At 35.8% G+C, this 15,452-nt stretch overlaps 1 pseudogene; it reads left to right on the forward strand.

The window, feature by feature from the left end:
• The first annotated feature begins 238 nt into the window (after positions 1-238).
• LOC128227380 (CCR4-NOT transcription complex subunit 9-like) lies at positions 239-15,429 on the forward strand (annotated as a pseudogene).
• Positions 15,430-15,452: the final 23 nt, after the last annotated feature.

The raw sequence follows: 15,452 nt of genomic DNA on the forward strand, positions 1-15,452 counted from the left end.
TCTGCTTTGCCTAAACATGAAAGTACTACGTGTTTGTTTCACGTTTCATGTCTCAACACATAATATTCAAATAAAAACATATTTTGTACGGTATAACTTTACCATCATCACATGGTATAACGACAGTGATCATGTATAGCAAAGGGAAGTAACCGCTACGTGGTGTTTGATTCGTTATAATGTATAACTTAATAATGGTGTAATTTAACCCAGTAGGATGATTTATCAAATCATGAAAAAAGCATAACACCGACAGGAAATATTGCTAACATTTAACACAAATAAATGGAGTTATTGAAGAGATAATCAGTGACATTGCAGCAAATCAGGTAAATGTATAGTGACACGCAACATTTCTTTTAAATAAAAACAAAAAGCTAACATTAATCGCCAACGTTAATGAATGGATATATGTCATATATTTCCGTGACATATTGAATGGTTGAACACTCCCGATCAAACTTTTATTATATCAAACCAATCTAGATAAGACTGATAGAACCAAGAGGTTGTTGGTTGGAGTCCCACAACGGCTTCTTTCTCATGACTCCTAAAAAATGGACACACGTACAGGTTAATCCTCGAGAAACAGAGTAGAGAGTAAAATTAATTTTGATATTTTAACCCCTTCCCCTAGTCATTCTAAAATGCCGTCCAGGCTTTTTTTTTTAATGATGGTTAGCCTGGAACGTCATTCATAACAAAATTCGTAAACATGTAAAAACTGTCTATGAAATGAAATGGTCTTCATTTGTATTCTGTTGCTTAAGACTGCCAATAAATACATTAATTCTTATCAATAACCATATCCATTTTGCAAATTCACAAGCTATTTCTTCAAAAAAGTAATTTAAATACCTGATTTCAGTTGACAGGAGCTTTCTTACTGCCAAAAAGAAAAAAGGTTACACACAACTATACTTTAAGGTTTCAATCTGAAGTAGTATTTTTAGTATGGATTACCTTCCCCTAACACTATCATTTTCAGTTACCACACTTTTGTACTTAATGAATTTGAAAAACATTTATCGTCACATACAGGATTCAAGATGTATTTACAAACTATTCTATGGGCAATGTGGACAATGCATACTATTATACACATGTATTTAAAATAAGACTAAATATTAAAAAACAACATGTATATCAACGGCATTGTTACACTAAGTGAATCAAAATGTTTTATTGTGTAACCTATTAATCAAAATTTGACTTCAACACGACAATCCAAGTTTACAATTATCAGAGATTTTGCTGACTTATCAATTTATTATGTGTATATATATAGTTTCGCTAGAACATATGTTTCATGATGATATTTATATTAACAAATACCTTATTCCTCACATCAGAAAACCTATACAAAACTCAACTAAAGGGAATCTTCAGGAAATTACTATTTTTAAAGGAATTGATAGAAAAACATAATTACAGAACATTGTTGTTTGCTTTTTTTCCGACTAGAGTGCTTTTATCGTCAAGCTTACAGGAAAAGAACTAGAGTTAGAATTCTTGTGTGTGTTTTTAAAAGAACTATATTGGTAAACAGAAGTAACACTTATGTGTTTAAGGGGTTAAAACATGACAAAGCCGGGACTCTGCGTGAGAATTGGCCTTCATGCTCTTATAGAATATACCTCGGGTTGTTATGGGACACTTGTGCAATCTTCGCTGACTTTACATTTAAAATGTCATCTTATAGAAGGTCATATGCCCAGTTTGTGACATGAACGCGCCAGCGGTTCAAAGAGACGCTATAAAATTTAACAAAGCTTATAAAGGCAAACCGGTAATTTTACCCAGTATTCTAATTTCTGTCATACAAAGTAAAAGCACACATATAGTATTTATAATGTATGGTCGTTTTTAGACGGGAGGCTAGGTGCGTGTGGGAAAGAAATGTAGAAATGTTTTTATGTCAAAAGATGGCAATCAAAAACCTCCAAATAATTGCAGAATTTCAAACCGTCATGGCAGGTTTTTGTCAACATACATACAAATGGTCGTTCACTCGGGAACACCAGAAAACTTACTCGCCTACTGGTAGGAAAAAGGTAAGGAGGAGAGAGCTGGTACAATCACCAGTTGGTACCTGAGGTTGCTCTTACCACAAGTTTGTGACAAGCAGTACTTAAAAAAGTTTTTTTGTTGTGTGTCAGAATCTGGATGCTTTAAAGAAACCAAACAAAGGAATATTAAGCATACAAAAGTTCAAAGACATCCAAGTGAGCTCAAATGAGGGGTAACTTACAAGAATAGAAAATAATGATACGAACTGAAAAAAATGCCATGCATGCAAATGAAAATTCTTCCCATACTTTGCATGATAACATTCCACAAACTTAATGATATTGCTATTTGATTCATTTTGCAAAAACTAAATGTCCTTGTTCCAATATGCTAACAAAAGTAATAAATGTTTGTAAACATTTCATTCTTAATTTATTTTGAATAATTTACAGGTTTACAATATGTTGCCTTAACAAAACTACTGCCAATGACACTTCAGCTCGTACTAAGCTGTACTAAAGTAACTAATAGTCATGTGTAACCTTAAGCAGAGAAAAGAAAATGCATTTGGATATTCTCGCTACATTCGTTAACAAAAACAATGGTGTTTGGTGAATTTTGATGGTGTTTGAAAATGTATGTTGTTTTAACAATTCGGAACGTGATTATTTTATAATATATAGTGCAATTGATGTAAAAAGGATTAGTTTTAACAGGTAAAATGTTCTTTTTTTGTTTTAATTGACTAAATTGGAATAATTTCAATAAATTTGCAACCAAATTCTGATCGGCATTTTGAACATGTTTACGAATTTTATTATGAATGACGTCCAGGCTAACCATCATTAAAAAAAAAAGCCTGGACGGCATTTTAGAATGACTACCCCTTCCCCCATCTTAACAATTGTTTATTGAATTGAACAAAACATTTTAATAGCTGTAGTCACATAAGTAAATGTTGTTGATACAAACTTTTATAGGGAATCATTCAACATTAAACAATTATGTAAAAAAAGTATATACACATGTAAACAATGGTCCAATTCCCCTCCTGAAAAGTGTATTATTATATATTGTTTTTCCTGCCCAAAGCCTGCACACTACTATAAACAACTCTTATGTGGCTACCATTTTTTCCATAGTAGCCCTTCAATGACCAGTAGCCATGGCAATACACATAAAGCTTCTGTCTACATAACCCTCTGGTAATACTTCCTGAAGTATGGCAAGTATGATAGGAGGTCTTACAAAAATATGTCCAGTCTGACAAAAATAATGACTTAAGACCTCCTGTCTGACAAAGAGGTTTGGTGATTTCTGTTTGGTTTGGGAATACAAATTTGGTTCAACCCGTATTTATTGCAGAAAAAATTGAACAAAGTATTAAAATAAGCATTTGACCTACAGAAATGCTTAACATACATACAAAATAAGGAGTGATGAAATTCATAAACAGTGAGTAAATCACAGAATTGAGAATTAACCATAATTGGTTTTACTAAGTCTCTCTTCTGTACAAATTTTGATTCAACTGTCCAAGTACTTCACCTTATTTTTCCCCAAAAACCAAGTAATATGCAAATCATGTTATTATCCAAGTTGTCAAATTGCACAGACCTTTAAGGCTTAATCGTATTGGGGCTTGATAGACTGATTTTTTATTTGTTTCTGTTTTGGCCTTGCGGGTGAAAAAATCGTAGAAACAGAATAAAAAATTGTTGTTTCAATAACTACATGTAGTCCTGTATTCATTCTAAAGTCTCGCATGATGAACCCTGGAGCTGCTCCCCCACCTCTGGGTCTGGAAGTCTGATGACCGGTTCTTTCATGTCACAAGCTGAAAGAGAGAAGGTTTATCAGTGGATCGGGGAGCTAACGAGCCCTGACACACGAGAGAACGCTCTCCAGGAACTCAGGTTGGTTAAACATGTTTGATTTATAACACAAGAACCTGAAAATTGTTTGTGAAGTATGCAAACTGTTAAAAATAATAGAGTTGTTGAAAGGTTTGTTTATATTGTTCAAAAGAAGTTCATAGCAATCTACTTGTATTTGTTTTTAGAAAATTGGTGTATTTGATAAAAAAATACTGATTTATAGTATACATGATATTATATATGAAAACTATATAATTAGAACGATACGAGAGTACCATAATTTGACAAGATCATTTGGTAATATTAAGTACATGAGGATATTTTCAGGTATTTTGGTCATACCCAAAAATGGTAAATATTAACTTATGGCGCATGTACTGATTTTGTAGCAAAAAGAGGGATGTTGTGCCCGACCTGGCTCCGATGTTATGGCACAGTTTTGGGACAGTGGCAGCCCTGTTGCAGGGAATAGTGCATGTGTACCCTGCAATAACACCGCCACATCTAACGGTACGTGGAAATGGACGTTACATTGGATTATGATTTAAACCAATTTGGTCTCAAAAAATCAACTTGCCAAAAAATGTTGCTTCTGAGAATTAATTACAAGGTAATATGGAAAACATTATAACAACAAGTGGAGCCATGCCTTCGATGACTTTGGTGGTGACCTTTTGACCTATTTTCTTTTTATTAAGCAATAAAAATCTGACCTTGAGTTGAAATTTGAAGATACACATCATTGTTCTTGTATGAATTTGACAACATTTTTTAACCCACTCTCTCTCGTGCTTTTAAATCTGGACAAACTTTTTTGTAAACAAATTTCAATTTCATCCTAGAATGATTTTGACATTGTTTCTTAATTTTAAAGCAAAAGCAATGAACTTTAAAGTGGGGAATTGTCTGTAGAAATAGATCAGGGTTTTTTAGCTCTACTGGCCAAAGGCTTATTTTTTGTATTTTGAGAACAAGAAGTTGAACCTTAAAAACATACTTGTTGTTTTAACTTTTAGGCACACCAGTCCAATAGAGTGTGTAATGCTCTGGCTCTCCTACAGTGTGTGGCGTCACATCCTGAGACACACTCAGCCTTCCTCACTGGTATGGTCCATATAGTGTACAAATCTATCATATACATATAACATGGCTTATTTCTTGAACTGTTTTAAGCCCCTTAATAGCAGCTAACTGTTTAGTAACTTATCCAGTATTATGTGTTCCTTTTGAAGAGTGTCAACACTTCTAACTAACTAAATAAAATTCTATTAAATCGGATTTAAATAATTTTATTTGTTTAAAATCCTAAAATTCAACAGTTAAAACCGGTACTCTTCACCTTTCTCAAGAAATAACTCCCTGTTGTTGTCACTTAATGTATTAATGGCCTGTCTGTTTTCCAGTGATAGCTTGTCTGTTTTCCAGTGATAGCTTGTCTGTATTCCAGTGATAGCTTGTCTGTATTCCAGTGATAGCTTGTCTGTATTCCAGTGATAGCTTGTCTGTATTCCAGTGATAGCTTGTCGGTTTTACAGTGATAGCTTGTCTGTTTTCCAGTGATAGCTTGTCTGTATTCCAGTGATAGCTTGTCTGTTTTCCAGTGATAGCTTGTCTGTAATCCAGTGATAGCTTGTCTGTATTCCAGTAATAGCTTGTCTGTTTTCCAGTGATAGCTTGTCTGTAATCCAGTGATAGCTTGTCTGTATTCCAGTGATAGCTTGTCTGTTTTCCAGTGATAGCTTGTCTGTATTCCAGTGATAGCTTGTCGGTTTTACAGTGATAGCTTGTCTGTTTTCCAGTGATAGCTTGTCTGTATTCCAGTGATAGCTTGTCTGTTTTCCAGTGATAGCTTGTCTGTAATCCAGTGATAGCTTGTCTGTATTCCAGTAATAGCTTGTCTGTTTTCCAGTGATAGCTTGTCTGTAATCCAGTGATAGCTTGTCTGTATTCCAGTAATAGCTTGTCGGTTTTACAGTGATAGCTTGTCTGTTTTCCAGTGATAGCTTGTCTGTATTCCAGTAATAGCTTGTCTGTTTTCCAGTGATAGCTTGTCTGTTTTCCAGTGATAGCTTGTCTGTATTCCAGTAATAGCTTGTCTGTTTTCCAGTGATAGCTTGTCTGTAATCCAGTGATAGCTTGTCTGTAATCCAGTGATAGCTTGTCTGTTTTCCAGTGATAGCTTGTCTGTATTCCAGTAATAGCTTGTCTGTTTTCCAGTGATAGCTTGTCTGTAATCCAGTGATAGCTTGTCTGTAATCCAGTGATAGCTTGTCTGTTTTCCAGTGATAGCTTGTCTGTAATCCAGTGATAGCTTGTCTGTATTCCAGTAATAGCTTGTCTGTAATCCAGTGATAGCTTGTCTGTAATCCAGTGATAGCTTGTCTGTAATCCAGTGATAGCTTGTCTGTAATCCAGTGATAGCTTGTCTGTAATCCAGTGATAGCTTGTCTGTAATCCAGTGATAGCTTGTCTGTAATCCAGTGATAGCTTGTCTGTAATCCAGTGATAGCTTGTCTGTATAGCAATGTCAAGTTACAACTGATAAGGTCCTGTTAGTATGGTGACATAATATGGCAAAGAGCGCTAGTAACCCTCTTGTCCAAATGTCAAAATGCCATTTGCTGTTTGCTTATAAATAAATATAAGTGTGCATATAAATTCAACTTTAACAAAGTTAAAAAAAATGTTGGGAGCATACAATCGGTGAGTGAATCCCTTTGAATCTGCTGATACCCCTTGATTCAGTACATGAACACGTTTTTCAGCCAACATACCACTGTTTCTGTACCCCTTTTTACACACGGTGAGCAAGACGAGGCCGTTTAAGTATCTTTGTCTTACTAGTCTTGGAGTTATAGGAGTACTTGTCAAGGTACGAAATTGTCTTGGTTAAAAGTTATTTATCGAACCCAGCTCAAGTATTGGATTTAAGGATATATGTATAAAATGAAACATTCTTTATATCCACCCTGATTGTAGTATTCGATGAAAGAATAAAGCTTTTGCTGACCTATTTCTTTGTAACTTATAGGTAAAAATTGATGAAGCATGTCATAGTCCCTTGAAACTTAAAACATTCCATTTTGCTCTCTGGTTTATACCTGTGGGGATTAATTTGAGCTTGGGAGCTTGTAATCAGTGAATTACATGTATGTTTCACAGACATCTTTCAGATGGTAACCAAACATTTCTCAGGGGTTTTCCTAATGATTTGACTTTCACTTGCCCTGGGGGCAAGTCAATTTGAACATCTACTTGCCCCCTGTGAAATTTTGTTGCCCGATCTTTGCAAATGTTTATATGTATACCATTTTAGTCAATCTGTATTAAAGGCAATGATATTTATTAATAAACACAAAGAATAACATTTAACAGATCTTAACTGCTACATTTTATTTTCAAACAAGCATCATCCAGCCATAGCCTCACTGTCACTTCTGATCGATTTTTTGCATTTTCTATCATTTCATTTTTACAATGACCTTGCGATTCTTCATGAGCCTTTAATGAGTGTTTTCGAAAAAAGTTTGAACCAGTAACAAAAGAACTGAACATCATCATATTTCGTACAGCTTTACATTTCATGGGATGATTTTCGTATTCTAACCATTTAAATTCGTTGAACCAGGAAGATTGAAAGATTCTCTTTCTGCTATCTTTTTCGTATTTTCTTTTTCTTTTATTATCGATAGTTTTTGTTTACTTTTAGAGAAAATTGAGAAAAAAGTGTTCAGTTTCGGCCAGTTTGTCTCCGTCCGCCATCTTGCCAAGGCTGACGAACATTATACGTTACGATTCATTTGATTGGCTTTTTAAACTCCAATAACCAATCAAAATTGGTTTAACTTATGCTTGTTAGGAAATATTTTAACCCAAAGAAAAATAAAATAAAACTACCGGAAAGCGTTCACTACGAAAGCTCACTTGCCCGGCGGGCTACCTGGTTTGGAAAATCACTTGCCCGCAGCGATTTTAACCCGGCGCGGGCAAGCGGGCGTCCGCTTAAGAAAACCCCTGATTTCTTGATTACCATATCCTTATATGTTTGTAGTCTGTTTGGTGTAGCATTGTTTGTCTTGTTCTAATTGGCTCCATATTGGCTTGAAATAAAATGTTTGGTTTTGATATTAATAGTGATGTATCAGAAGTTTTATACATGTTTTTTATTGATTCTGACAAGCAATTCCGCATAACTTAAAAGAATGCCCAGTTAAGCACATAAAACAGTGCAGAATCACAACATGTGCAGTAAGTCCCATAATTTGTTGAGTTATACCTTTGGGTGGTTTACACTCAAAACATTTACCTTAGCCACTGCTTAAAACTGTTAAAACACATGTTACCAATGACAAGATACACATGTGTAGCAAGGCCCAAAATTCTCGCTTCAGCAATCATTGAGTTATGCTCTTTTATGGTATGAAAAAAGGTATTACTATTTTCCATAACAAAATTATTATTTCCCACACAGACAGATGAACAAGAAGTGATCAACTTCCTGCTTAACACAGAGATTATTCCACTTTGCCTACAAATCATGGATTCGGGGATTGAGCTTTCATAGTCAGTGAGTAACAGCTTATATGAGATTGATACTGCCAAGCATTTAAGTACTATGAATAGATATTGCCAGGAATTTCGACAATATGGATGGATTTTGACATACATTTGAGTAACAACGATGTATATTGCCATACATTTTCATACTATGGATTAATATTGCCATACATTGAGTAATAGCCCAAAAAGGATGGATCTTGCCAAACACTTGCACTATGGATAGACATTGCCATACATTTGAGTAATATGGATAGATATTGCTATGCATTTGAGTTATATGAATTGACATTGCCATACATTTGAGTACTATGGAAAAATATTGCCATACATTTGAGTAATAGGGATAGATAATGCCATACATTTAAGTAATAGGAAAGATATTGCCTTACTCAATATTGCCATACATTTGAGTAATAGGGATAAACACATGTTCATACATTTGAGTAATAAGGATGTATATTGCCATTCATTTGAGTAAAGGGGATAGATATTGCAATACATTTGAGTAATAGGGGTATATACATTGCCATACATTTAAGTTAAAGGAAAGATATTGCCGTACATTTGAGTATTAAATAGGGATTGGTATTGCCTAGTAATAGGGATATACATTGCCATTCATTTGAGTAATGTGGATTGATATTGCCATACATTTGAGTTCATTGCTATTCATTTGAGTAAAAAGGGGTGTATATTGCCATGCATATGAGTAATAATAATAGAGATGGATTTACGCAATGGGGCTGAGATTGCCATATATTTGAGTTCATTGCTATTCATTTAGTAGAAAGGGTAGATATTGCCATCTATATGAGTAATACTAATAGTGATGAATTTGAGCAATAGGGCTGAGATTGCCATACATTTGAGGCAATGGAATGGACATAGAGATGGATTCAGCAATAGGGCTGAGATTGCCATACATTTGAGGAAAAGGAATGGACATTATTAATACATGTAGGGCTGGATTTTGAAACATCATAACATCATGCAGAACCTACATTCATGGTGTGCAAGCTCAAGGTCACAGGTCAAGGATTAATGTCTGATCCATAAGTTTTATGTTTGCTCTCCATTTTGTAAACCCCTTGTAGGATTTACGTGAAACTTCAGTCAGATGTTCACCACATTGAAACAATAAGCTTACCACATTCCAGGCGCAACAGTTCAAGGTTTTATAGATTTCCGTATCTCCTTAACCCCTTGAAAAACTTGCTTAAAATCTTATACTGACAACATGAAGAATCCACAATTCAAGCATGCTCAATGTCATGGTCACACTTCAAGGTCAAAAGATCTAATTTTAGAACTGGTTTTTACCGCTCTGTATGAGTAATACCCCATTGAAGGATTTTGATGAAACCTAAAAACTTACAGACTCAAACACACAATAATACTTCTAAATAATATTTAACACCAATCACATATTTGTCATAATGTAGTTTGATTGCCTGTTTCACTTGTCATCCTTAATACTTATGTTCATATGTGTCTTTATCATATTCAAAGTTTATTGAAGTCATATGTTTTCTTGTTAATGAGTTCCATCATTTAACATCAGTGTATGCCATGGATGTTACTTCCTTTTTATGATTGTTTTTAGACTGGAGGCCACAGGCATACAGGCCCCAGTACAATATATAAATTAATTTCGGTCATCAGATCTACTTTTTGGCATGTAAAAATAACTAATGCGCCTGGGTTACAAAATGGGACATACATAGTCTATTGTTCATAGTTTATGCTGTTTAAAATGTTGCGAATTTAAGGACCGCTTTTTAAGTACATTCATGAGATTGCAACGTTAATGTGAATTTGAAAGCAAGCCGAAGAATCTTTTATTATAGATAAGTCTCCAAATTTGAATATGTGGCTCAGCTGAAAACCATTGTCTGCAGTGAGAGGGTTTGAAAAATGCAAAAAATGTCTAACTCTTTGATTGTTTGTTTTTAAGGTGGCGACCTTCATTCCCCAGAAGATTCTTGTTGGTGAAACAGGATTGTCGTATATTTTGCAGACCTATGATGATTCTCCCACAAAGCCATGATTCTGGTAATATTTCAAGCTTGTCTTAAAGATGTACTCTCACAGATTGGTCGTTTTGACAACTTATTTTATTTTTTGACTTGGAATGAGTTAGTTTTTGTGTCAGTGCCTGAAAACCAGTGAAAGAAGACTGCTGAAAAAAATCTTATCGCAGTTTTTCATATTTACCTTCAAAATATATTTTATGGCTAAAAGCGTTGATAAAATTTAAAAATTTGAAATTTTCGGCAAGTTTTCCAAATGTTTCAGTTGAGATCTGTTCTATTGTGAGTTATCTAACATGACTGAATTGAAGGCATTGATACCAAAATAAGCTGATTCGGAGATAAAAATAAAAACAAATTTATGTCAAAACTGTCAATCTATGAAAGTGCCGCTTTAATAAAAAAAATTATGTTCCATGTTGGAGACTGTTTGTATAAACATGAATGTTTATATCGGAGCGGTCACCAGATAGGCAGGGATCCTACTGTGCAATAAGTACCTAATGGATCCATGCAATAAGTACTGTGTGGAGCCGTGCAATAAGTACTGTGTTGATCTGTGCAACAAGTACTGTGTGGAATCATGCAATAAGAACCATATGGATCCGTGCAATAAGTACCATCTTGATCCATGCAATAAGTACCATATGGATCCATGCAATAATTACTGTGTTGATCCATGCAATATGTATCATGTGAATCTGTGCAATAAGTACTGTGTGGATCCGTGCAATGAGTACCATATGGATCCGTGCAATAAGTACCATATGATGCTGTGCAATAAGTAACGTGGATCCATACAATAAGTACTGTGTGGATCCATGCAGTAAGTACTGTGTGGATCCGTGCAATACATATTGTTTGGATCCGTGCGATAAGTGACGTATTGATCTGTGCAATAATATCCGTGTGGATCCGTGCAATAAGTAACATGGATCTGTACAATAAGTACTGTGTGGATCTGTACAATAGATACTGTGTGGATCTGTGCAATAAGTTATGTATGGATCCTTGCAATAAGTTACTTATGGATAAATTACAAGTATATTTCATTATACACACGCTATTTATTGCTAAGTAAGCTTGCAGATATGGTAAAAAAAACAATTACTATCACTGTGAAAGCAATAGTTTGGAGTGAAAATACGATTTGCTGTAATCCTTCAAGTAAACTAATTTTTTATCTTACACTGAGATTTAAAAATTGTTATGCCCCCCTTCGAAGAAGAGGGGTATATTGCTTTGCACAGGTATGTCGGTATGTCGGTCGGTCGGTCGGTCCGTCGGTAGACCAAAGCTTGTCCGAGTGATAACTCAACAATTCCTGGACGTATGGTCATCAAACTTCACATGAAGGTTGGGTCTGACCAGTAGATGACCCCTATTGATTTTGGGGGTCATCGGGTCAAAGGTCAAGGTCACAGTGACCTTTAATGGTAAAATAATTTTAAAGCTTGTCCGAGTGATAACTCAACAATGCCTGCACCAATGGCCCTCAAACTTGACATGGAGGTTGGGCCTGGCCAGAAGATGGTCCCTATTGATTTTTGGGGTCATTGGGCTAAAGTTCAAGGTCACGGTGACCTGGAATGGTAAAAGGTTATCCGAGTGATAACTTGACAATGCCTGCACCCATGGCCCTCAAACTTGACATTGAGGTTGGGTCTGACCAGTAGATGACCCCTATTGATTTTAGGGGTCAAAGGTCAAGGTCACAGTGACCTTGAAAGCGACCTTGACAATTCCTGGACCTATGGTCATCAAACTTGACATGAAGGTTGGGCCTGCCCAGTAGATGACCCCTATCAACTTTGGGGGTCATCAGGCTAAGGTCAATGTCACAGTAACCTTTAACGCAAAAGAGTTAACAAATCTTCTCCCTCTGATATCTCAACAATCCCTGAACCTATGATCATTAAACTTGACATGGATGTTAAGCCTGACCAGTAGATCACCCTTATTGATTTTAGGATTCATAGAGCCAAAGGTCAAGGTCACAGTGATCTTTAATGGTAAAAGGTTGTCAGAGTGATAACTCAACAATGCCTGAACCCATGGCCTTCAAACTTGACTTGGCGTTGCATCTGACTTGTAGATGACCCCTTATGATTTAAGGGGTCATTGGGTCAAAGGTCAAGGTCACAGTGACCTTGAACGAAAAAAACTTGTCTGTGTGATAACTTGACAATGCCTGCACCCATGGCCCTCAAACTTGACATTTAGATTTCTGGTGACCAGCTGATGACTCTGGATTTTGAGTTCATAGAGTCAAAGGTCATGGTCATAACACACTCTATCCTCACACTTTAATGGTCATAATCTGAAAACTGCCTTAATGGCAACAAATCAGCTGTCATTTCGGTCCATGCATATTTCATTCAATTGTCCATATAATCCTGACAACATGGCGCTCAGGGGGGGGGGGGGGGGGGCATAATGTTTGACAAACATCTCTTGTTTTGTTTCTTTTATGCTTTAATAACATTATGAAAAGTTCCAATTAATTTGCGGGAATTGGAAATTAACATGAAATCATGAAGACATTTAGGTGACACAAACACAAAGATGTTTAGCCATGCATAGTGAAAGCTTCGTTACTTTTGTTAAGCAAAATGAAAAACATTTCCTTTAAAAGCACTTAATATATCAAATTGCAGTAAAAACAACATTCTATTTCACTGAAAACAAAAGAGAAATAGTCACATTGCCAGCACTTTCTACATGTGTTATGTGATATTCATGGTTTTTAAGTCTTGTTTTTAGAAGAGCTTATGCGATGGTAATGTGTACGTAGTATGTGCATCCGTGCGGTCGTGCGGTCGTGCGTCTGTAAACAATTGCTTGTGAACACAATACAGTCTTCAGTTTTGATTGTATCTCGATGAAACTTGTACAGTATTTAGATATCCATTAGAGCTGGGTTGCTTTCGAAAACCAGCCAGATCCGCCCATGCATGCCTAGATTATGGCCCTTGATAGTATAAAAAAATGCTATTGTGTAAACAATTGGTTGTAAACAATTTGTGAACACGATACAATCTTCAGTTTTTATTGTATCTCAATGAAACTTGTACAGTATCTAGATATCCATTAGAGCTCGGTTCCTTTCGAAAACCAGCCAGATCCGCCCATGAATGCCTAGATTATGGGCCATGAAAGTTTTAAAGAAATGCTCTCTATTTTTAGCCAGGTCTGCATGAGCGAATTCTATTTTTAGCCAAATTTACATGTACATGTAAATTCAAGTCTAGAGTTAAGGGAGACAATTTGCAAGTCTAGGATTTTGAGAGACAATTTGTTTTTTGTTTCTGCAGCTAATTTTGTGAATTACTCTGCCTTGTTCTTGTTGAAAGCCCAAAGGCCATTTTTTTATGCCCCCACAAAGTGGCGGCATATAGGGTTGCCCTTGTCCGTACGTACGTACGTCTGTCCGTACGTACGTACGTACGTACGTACGTCCCGAAGATTGTTTCCGATCTAATTCTTGAAAACCGTTTGTCCAATCCTCACCAAACTTTAAACACATGTTTGTGACCATAATATCTTGATCAAGTTCGATAGTCATGGAAATCGCTTTAGTCATTTAGGAGTTACGGCCCTTTTTTGCCAAAAATTCCCGAAGATTGTTTCCGATCTAATTCTTGAAAACCGTTTGTCCAATCCTCACCAAACTTTAAACACATGTTTGTGACCATAATATCTTGATCAAGTTCGATAGTCATGGAAATCGCTTTAGTCATTTAGGAGTTACGGCCCTTTTTTGCCAAAAATACTTCAAAAATATATGTTTCCAATCTAATTCTTGAAAAGTATGTGTCCAATCCTCACCAAACTTTACATACATGATTGTGACCATAATATCTTGATCAAGTTCGATAGCCATGGAAATCGCTTTTGTCATTTAGGAGTTACGGCCCTTTATTTGCAAAAAAAGACTTGAAAAATACGTCCCGAAGATTGTTTCCGATCTAATTCTTGAAAACTGTTTGTCCAATCCTCACCAAACTTTTAACACATGTTTGTGACCATAATATCTTGATCAAGTTCGATAGCCATGGAAATCGCCTTAATCATTTAGGAGTTAGGGCCCTCAGATTATCCTGAATAATCATTATGGCTTATTTTCTGTGACAAAAAATCAAAGTGGGGGCATCCGTGTCCTATGGACACATTTCTAGTTAGCTTTAAGTTCTGTAGTTTTCGCATTCATATTAACAAAATTGGTTGTGAATGTTTAAGTTATGCACCAGGTGTCATTACTGGCCACACCCAGGGTTCACAGGTTTGGTAAACATAAATCTGGTTTCACAATTAACGTGCTGTTTGTTTGTTTTTTTCACAATTCTAACGGCCCTAGCCCAATTGATAAAAGTCGCAAAAAAAACACAATATAGTATCTTGTATTGATTTGTTTAATAATTTTTAAGGTGAAAATGGTGCTGTTTTGTGCAATGTTATTTTTGCTTATTAATGCATCTAATACAGAGGGATGCATATCGTAGTTCAAAAACAGCTAAAGGTTTGTCATAGCCATGGTATTTTCAATGTTGTTCTGTAACAAATTGTCTTTGGCCATAAATTGAAACCCATTCAAGATACTCAAAGAAAGCAAGTACACATTTTGCGAGGCACAATACTGTGTCGGCCCACATTGAAATCTGAAATTACCCTTTCCCTTCCCCCTGTCGGACATGCACTGCACATCTTGTTTAGCTGATGATTCATTTGTGGACTTCGATGTTTTCCCCCCAATCAACTCTCTTCACATTTATGAAATACTAGGCTTTGTTTTAAAGCAGACATCTTCATTTTTGTCTGTAAACACCATGTTTTTTTAATTACAGTTTCTGTTCGGGGCATTTAAGAACAGACAGCACCCGTGTACCGGACTGCAAGATTCATCTCTTCCAAAGGATGTCTTACATGTAGCTTTCCAGGTTGGTGTGCATTGATTAACTGATTTATTGATTGGCTG

This window comes from Mya arenaria, chromosome 1 (assembly GCF_026914265.1).
Source record: "Mya arenaria isolate MELC-2E11 chromosome 1, ASM2691426v1".
Lineage (NCBI taxonomy): Eukaryota > Metazoa > Mollusca > Bivalvia > Myida > Myidae > Mya > Mya arenaria.